The sequence below is a fragment of the Theropithecus gelada genome, chromosome 7a, assembly GCF_003255815.1.
Source record: "Theropithecus gelada isolate Dixy chromosome 7a, Tgel_1.0, whole genome shotgun sequence".
Taxonomy (NCBI): Eukaryota; Metazoa; Chordata; class Mammalia; order Primates; family Cercopithecidae; genus Theropithecus; species Theropithecus gelada.
This window is the reverse complement of record NC_037674.1, coordinates 32,880,285-32,888,069: the sequence shown is the minus strand read 5'-3', so window position 1 is coordinate 32,888,069 and position 7,785 is coordinate 32,880,285.

The window sequence follows — 7,785 nt, the reverse complement described above, 5'->3', positions numbered from 1 at the left end:
AATGTGATGCTCACTAGCTGCCAGGTGGGAGTGTTTACAAAGCCAGTAAGAAGAGGAACTGGAATTGAGACCCCCAGGGGGAACTGGGACCCTGTTCCAACCTCCAAGTCAGTTCTGTCCCTGCTGCTATACAAGACTTATTTTTGTTCCTACACAAGTAAATGACTTCTCTGAAGATTCCCTTAAAGGTCACCCAGCCCGGCCACCCACCCAAGGTGGAAGGGCCTATTGATGTGGCCTGGAGGTCACAGGAACATCATAGCACAAGACAAACTCGCTCAAGGAAGACATCAGGGCCAAGATGACAGACATCAGGGCTACTCACTCTGTCACCCAGGCTGGAGTGCAGTGGCTTAATCACGGCTCACTGCAGCCTCGACCTCCCTGGGCTCAGGTGATCATCTTGCCTCAGCCTCCCAAGTAGCTGGGACTACAGGCATAAACCATCACACCTGGCTAACTTTTGTATTTTTTTGCAGAGAAGGGGTTTCACAAACTCCAACTCAACTGGATGAATTCTGGCTCCATAAGGGGCATGTGTTTCCCACTAGGGCCTCCCCTCTGACCTTCCAGAACTTGGCACTCAAACTAGGTGTATCTCATCCCTTCCCCAAGTCCCTGTCTAGCTGCTCTATTCAGATGCAAACTCAGCGGCTATTTTCTACCATGCAGACTGGGATTCAGAGGAAGAACCTGACACAGGCAGGGGAAGTAGAGGAAGCAATGGGGAGAAAGAACTTGGAGGGTTCCCGCAATGTTCCCATCCCTGATTCACATTCCCTGTTCGTGGACTCTGTGAGACATCCCTCCAACCATAGAACAAGTTCTTTCTACCACTTAAGGTCATCTCAGTGAGTTTTGGATGATTGCAGTCAATTGGCCCTAACAGCTGGGCCTTACTCAGAGGCCCAGGAGTGGGCTCCAGTTGAACAGAAGCCTGCGGCCTTATCTCTGCTTCCTCTTCTAGACGGCAGTAGGGTCACCCCAGTTTGTCCCCACATCCCATCAGCATTTCTGAGGATTTTGTTCAGTCACATTACAAGTTTATTGGTGCCCTGCCATTGAGGACCTAAGGCCTGTGGGCCTCTGTCCTGTCTACTCCACATTCAGAGCCCTGGCTCTCCTTCATCTTGTCCTTCCTCCCTTCAATCAACACATTTGAGCACCTACTACTTCGTAGGCACAGGGAAGGATGTGTGTGGGAAGAAACCTGAGAAAATAAAAGGTGATTAATATTGTCCTTACCCACAACTAAGTGAGGAAGCTGGCTATCCAATCAGCTTTCCAATGAGAGCGAGGACAGAAGGAAGTAGGAGGTTAACAGTGAAGCCTGGGACGCGTTAAGGGGGGTGGGAATGCAGAAGGAGCATGTGTTCCAACTAGGAATCAGAGAAGACTTGATGGGCAGCTTGGGACTCACAGGAAGAGAGCCAGGGCTCTCCTTAGAGGAAGGAAAGGAAATATGCTTCAGCCAGTTAGTTAAAGTATAAGATAACATCTAGTCTAATTCAATTCTAAACCAGACTGCCTGCAGCAGAACCTCACCAAGAGGAGCCAGCCAGCAAGGGAATTGCAGCCTGCATGGTGCAGTCAAAACAGCCCCGGAATGGCACATTTTTCCAGGAAATCAAAAGCGCTTAAGCAGCGACCTCCCATCCTTCAGATCCTGAATGCTCTAAGGGGATCACACACTTCACTTCTGCATATGCATCTATTACGGTGTTCACATCTGAGTGCAGCACAGAAACCGTCTTTTTTTGTTGTTGTGTTTTTGTTTGTTTGTTTTGAGATGGGGTCTCACTCTGTCGCCCAGGCCGGAGTGCAGTGGCTCAATCACGACTCACTGAAGCTTCGACGTCCCCAGGCTCAGGTGATCCTCCTACCTCGGCATCCCAAGTAGCTGGGACTACAGGCACACATCACCACATCTGACTAATTTTTGTATGCTTTGAAAAGACAGGGTTTCACCATGTTGCCCAGGCTGGTCTCAAACTCCTGAGCTCAAGCGATCTGCCTCCTTTGGCCTACCAAGTGCTGGGGTTACAGGTGTGAGCCACCACACTTGGCCCAGAAACAGTCTTTAAGAGGGATATGGATATTCAAGAATTGAAATTTACAGACACAGAAAATGGACTTAATGACAAATAAATGTTTTTTGAGAGCCTAACTGTTTCCAGATGCTCCACTGGGCACTGGGAATACAATGGTCAGCAAAATAAGCACAGACCATACACATGTAGAGTTTGTAGATTGTTGAGTCAACTGTACACATCAGAAATTGACTCAAAAAAATTAAAATCTAAAGGCAAAAAAATATTAAGCAATTATTTTGAGAGGCAAAAGTGAGATAACAGAACAAAGATTGAATTCAGACCAGAATTGGGTTCAAATGCTGATTCTGCAACATTTAATGAAGACAAAATCATACATACACATGGTTTTAAAAGTCCAGTGGTTCTATAAGTTTATAATGAAAATTAGCACCCTCTTGCCCCTTGATCCCCACTGTGTAATCACAGCCACTTTTAACTCTTTTAGCTATTTCTTCTGGTATTTATCATCATATATTTCAATTACACACTTATATGGCCACATCTAGATTTTGTGTAAATTTTACATCCTATCTGGTGACTCTGCATGTGGAAACTGAGGTTTTGGTCTCTTAAATCTCCCTCCCACATGCCCCCTCATTCTTCAAATACAGCTATATCATAATTTTGTTTAAATCAATATTCACAGCTTATGCTCTATGACCACATGATTATCAGTCACATTTAGGCCATGAAGTGGATTTTATAGTAATATTTCCTTTCTTTTTTTTTTTTTTTTTTTTTTTTGAGACGGAGTCTCACTCTGTCACCCAGGCTGGAGTGCAGTGGCCGGATCTCAGCTCACTGCAAGCTCTGCCTCCCAGGTTTATGCCATTCTCCTGCCTCAGCCTCCCAAGTAGCTGGGACTACAGGTGCACGCCACCTCGCCCGGCTAGTTTTTTTGTATTTTTAGTAGAGACGGGGTTTCACCGTGTTAGCCAGGATGGTCTCAATCTCCTGACCTCGTGATCCACCCATCTCGGCCTCCCAAAGTGCTGGGATTACAGGCTTGAGCCACCGTGCCCAGCCAATATTTTCTTTCTTATACAACTTTTTGTTTTTCCTGAAGCTAATGACTATCACCTTTTCTCTATTTATTTAGTTTTTTATGTATTAATACTTATTACTAACTCATCACTAGCTTTCCTTCAAAAGTGACAGTCTGTCACATGACCAAACTCATCTGGTCATGTGTCAGCAGCATTCTTTTTCTAGAGACAGCCTCCGTCTCCACTTCCTGGAAGAGCTCTCTAAACTCCTGCTCCAGCCTGGACTGGTGGGGCTCCAGCCAGCCCCATGGTGTCATCCTGGGGGTCCTCTGGGCATTATCTGCTGGGATGGGTCACCTGCTTCCTCTATCTCATGCTGTCCTTTTTTTTGGATAATTCCCTCATTTTGGAGGAATATACCCAAGGGCAAACAGATATTAAGGATTTCAAGACATTGCATTTCTAACACTGTCTTGATTGGTGTATAGGATTCTAGGGAATCCTAGAATAGAGAAGTAATTCTCTCTCAGAATTTGGAAGGCATTGCTGCATTGATCTTTAGCATCTAATGTTGCTTTTCTTGAGACATCTGATGCCATCCTGATTCCTGATCTCGCCTTGCCTCCCCCTAGGGATTTTAGGGCCTTTTCTTTGTCTCTAATGGTCCGAAGTTTCACAATTACAGCAGTCCCTCCTTATCCACAGTTTCTGTTACCTGTGGTCAACCACAGCTCAAAAAATATTGAGTGAAAAATTCCAGAAATAAACAACTCATAATTTTTAAATTGGATGCCATTGTCAGTAGCGTGCTGAAATCTCACGCTGTCCTACGTCCTCCAGCCCAGGACATGAATCATGCCTTTGTCCAGCTCTATATGCTACCTGCTCATTAGTCACCTAGTAGCCATCTCCATTATCAATTTGACTATTGCAGTATCTCAGTGCCAGTGTTCAAGGAACCCTTATTTTACTTAGCCACAGTCCCAAAGCACAAGAGTAGTGATCTTGGCGTACTGTTGTAATTGTCCCACTTTATCATTGTTGTTGATCTCTTACTGTGTCTGATTTATAAATTAAACTTCATCATATAGGTTTGTATGTACAGGACAAAAATGTTGTATATATAGGGTTTGGTACTCTCGTGGTCCATTTTGCGTTGCCATAATGTAATACCTGAGGTTGGTTCATTTATAAATAAAATAGACTTGTTTGGCTCACGGTTCTGTAGGCTGTACAAGAATGACACCAGCATCTGCTTCTGGTGAGGGCCTCAGGCTGCTTCCACTCATGACAGAAGGTGAAGAGGAGCTGGCATATGCAAAGACCACACAGCGAAAGAGGAAGCAAGAGAGAGGAGTGGGGGTGCCAGGCTCTTTTTCACAACCAGATCTATTAGGAAGTAATAGAGTAAGAACTCACTCACCCCCAAGGAAGGGCATTAATCTATACATGGGTAATCTGTCCCCATGACCCAAACATCTCCCATAGACCCCACCTCCAGCATTGGGGATCAAATATCAACAGGTTTGGCGGGGTCAAACCTCCAAACTACAGCAGGTACTATCCGAGGTTTCAGGCCACCACTGGGGGTCTTAGGACACATTTCCCAGGGATAAGTGGGGGCTGCACACACCCATTGTTGTGGATATTTTTCATGCATTGTGCTTGGCACTCTGTGGATCTTTCACATCTATACGTTCACGTCTTTCAGAAATGGAGAAATCGCTTGAATTGCGTCCTCTTCCCCTCCATATTCTCTGTTTCCTGTCTATGGAACTCCTTGGACAGACCCTCTAATTTTATTATGTTTTCTCTCCTGTTTTTCACCTCATTTATGTTATTACTCAACTTTCTGGATAATTACTTTAATTAACCTCATTTTCTAACTATTAAATTTAATTTTTCTTTCTGCTCTCAACTTTGAAGTTCCAAGGATCATTTTGGTTCTCTGCTATGCTAACCTCTTGTATATGTAATCTCTGAAGATTAGTCAACCATAGGACTTTGCTGTTGTTGCAATGGGAGAGGTTTCTTTCTGCTGCCTAGATTGCTTGTTTCTTCCCAAGTTCCTTGTTTTGTTTCTTTGTTTTTGTCTATGTCTTTGATATCAGAGACTTCTCTCAAATACCTGATGACCCTTGACTGTTCACTCATATTTCAGAGTGAGGCATTCAATAGCTGATGGGCTGCCTTTTGTGTGGGGGGGACATTCGTCAACTATGGAATTCACCAGAGGGTAAACCACTGGGCAATTTCACCAGGGTACTCCCAACCCTCAACATCTTTTCAATTCTATGCCTGAGCTGCCGGACATCTTCCCTGGAAAGGAATCCTTGAGGTTCCTGCTTGGAAGAGATCAACCTGGCTGCCAGTGCTCTTGGAGCTGGGCTAGGGGAGGAGGCCAGTGGTGTCACCACTCAGCACATATACTCACTCAATCCCCCATGAGGCATGGTACCCTGTCCTTAGCTATGCTGCTGCCCAAAGCTGGCAGCTCCAGAGAAGAACTATCTAGCCTTCTCCTAGGAGGAGGGAGAGGATCTAGGGACATTGAAATGTTTCATATACAAACTTTCAACAAATCCTATTTTTAGCTCCACCTGTGCCCATTTTCAGAGGAGTCTGCCTACTTCAAGCTTCACCCCCAACTACATAGGTTGTGCCATTTTCCGGTCTGTTAAATTGACACTTTGCCCTCTCCTTCCAGCTTCCCAGATGCCATTGCTCTTGCTTACTCTCCTCTTCTCTTTTATCATTGGTGCTTTATCAATTTAAAAAATCCCTTCAGTGTCATTTTCATGGGGTTTCAGGAAGGAACAGTACTAACCAACCATGGCAACCTGCCCTGTGTCACCCAAAGTCTAACTGTGCCATCTCGCTGAGCTAGTTCATGTCTCAAGGCCTTTTCTTCCTCACCTGGAAAAGGCTGACAAAAAAACATACCTTATAGGGCTGTTTTGAGAATAAAATAAAGCAATGCTTGTAAAGCACTATGTATGGTTTCTGGCACATAATATGCACTCAATACACAATGGCTATTATTCTCAGTTACCAGATCCACTCTGGCATGCAGAGCGGAATTTTTTTTTTCTGCATTGCATGCAAAACGACAGATAACGCAGCAAAAATATTCAGATGATAATGAAGTAGAATTTTCAAAATTCATAAAAATTAGATACTGGAAGTAATTATTAGTCAAAGATGTCATCTTTCTATAGCCATAAAATTTTAAGACTCTAATGAACAGTCACAGTTTGGGTTAGTTTAGATCTAGTCCTCCCTGGGACTAGATGAGATGACCTCTGAAATCACAAAGAAGCAATTCATCGCTGATGAATAAATATCACAGGGAAATGGAGCAATGGTAATAAGGAAGCCCATCATTCCCAGGTACTTGAATTGCTTTATTTTCCAGGCTGGTTGCTCATTGGAATATTAGAATTTTCTATGAGTGATATAACACAGGACTGGCAACAGGCAGATGGACTGTACCAGAAAGTGGTGTAGGGTAGTATTGCCAAGGTATATTTGCACTGGAGCTGGGAAATAAATTTGAATTTAAACAAGAAATAGCCAGCCCTTAGACCACAAGCCTTCATGAACCAGGATTCTGAGCTGCTCAGGCTTAGAAAGCACACAGCAATCCTGGGAGTTATTTTGAAGGGGGTTCATGCATATAATCTAGTATCTTTTTTTTTTTCAGGATGAGCTGACACACAGTAAAATGTTGACACAGAGAATGCTAGGGAATTGATCAACTTTGGTGAGGAGGAGAGGTAGAAACATGGTTTCTCTAAGGAGCAGTCATGCTTGATATTTTCAGAGGAAACTGGCATACACATTGATGCTAATGTTAGGGGAGACAGTTGTGTGTGATTTATAGATGATGAAAAACATTTGACAAAGGTCTTTTGCAAAGGCTGTCCTTTTTAAGGCGTTATGGCTGTAAGGAATGTTCTCTCAGGCGTAGAGAATGGGTTTACAGACAAGAAAGAACACTCACAAACAGCAACTGCCTTGTGGAAGAACGGTAACCCCAGAGCCTTCTAACTCCTGGGTCTACCATCAATTTTTTGCTTCTTTTAAAAACTTAGCAATTCCATGTTCACTATTTAGGAAAACAAACCAGCATAAACAAAAAGAAAAATTTCTCGAAAACCTGCCATCAATCTTAGCTTTTTCACAAATGATCTTTGTATAAGAAGAAAGATGTAGAAAAATCTTCTGCCTTGGGCCGGGCACAGTGGCTCACGCCTGTAATCCCAGCACTTTGGGAGGCCGAGGCTGGTGAATCACAAGGTCAGAAGATCGAGACCATCCTGGCTAACACAGTGAAACCCCGTCTCTACTAAAAATACAAAAAAAATTAGCTGGGTGTGGTGACAGACGCCTGCGGTCCTAGCTACTCAGGAGGCTGAGGCAGGAGAATGGTGTGAACCAGGGAGGCGGAGCTTGCAGTGAGCCAAGATCGCACCACTGCACTCCAGCCTGGGCAACAGTGCGAGACTGCATCTCAAAAAGAAAAATATTTTGGCTTTGAAACAGTACTAAGTTCCTACAACAATGCCAGGCTTACGGCCTGTACACAGAGGGGGAGTCTTTTAAGTCTAGATTTGAGGGAGCCCTCAAAAGTCATTTTGCTCTATGGCAGCATCTGACATCTTCATCATTACTGATACATGTATACTAGGGAAATATTAGGACTC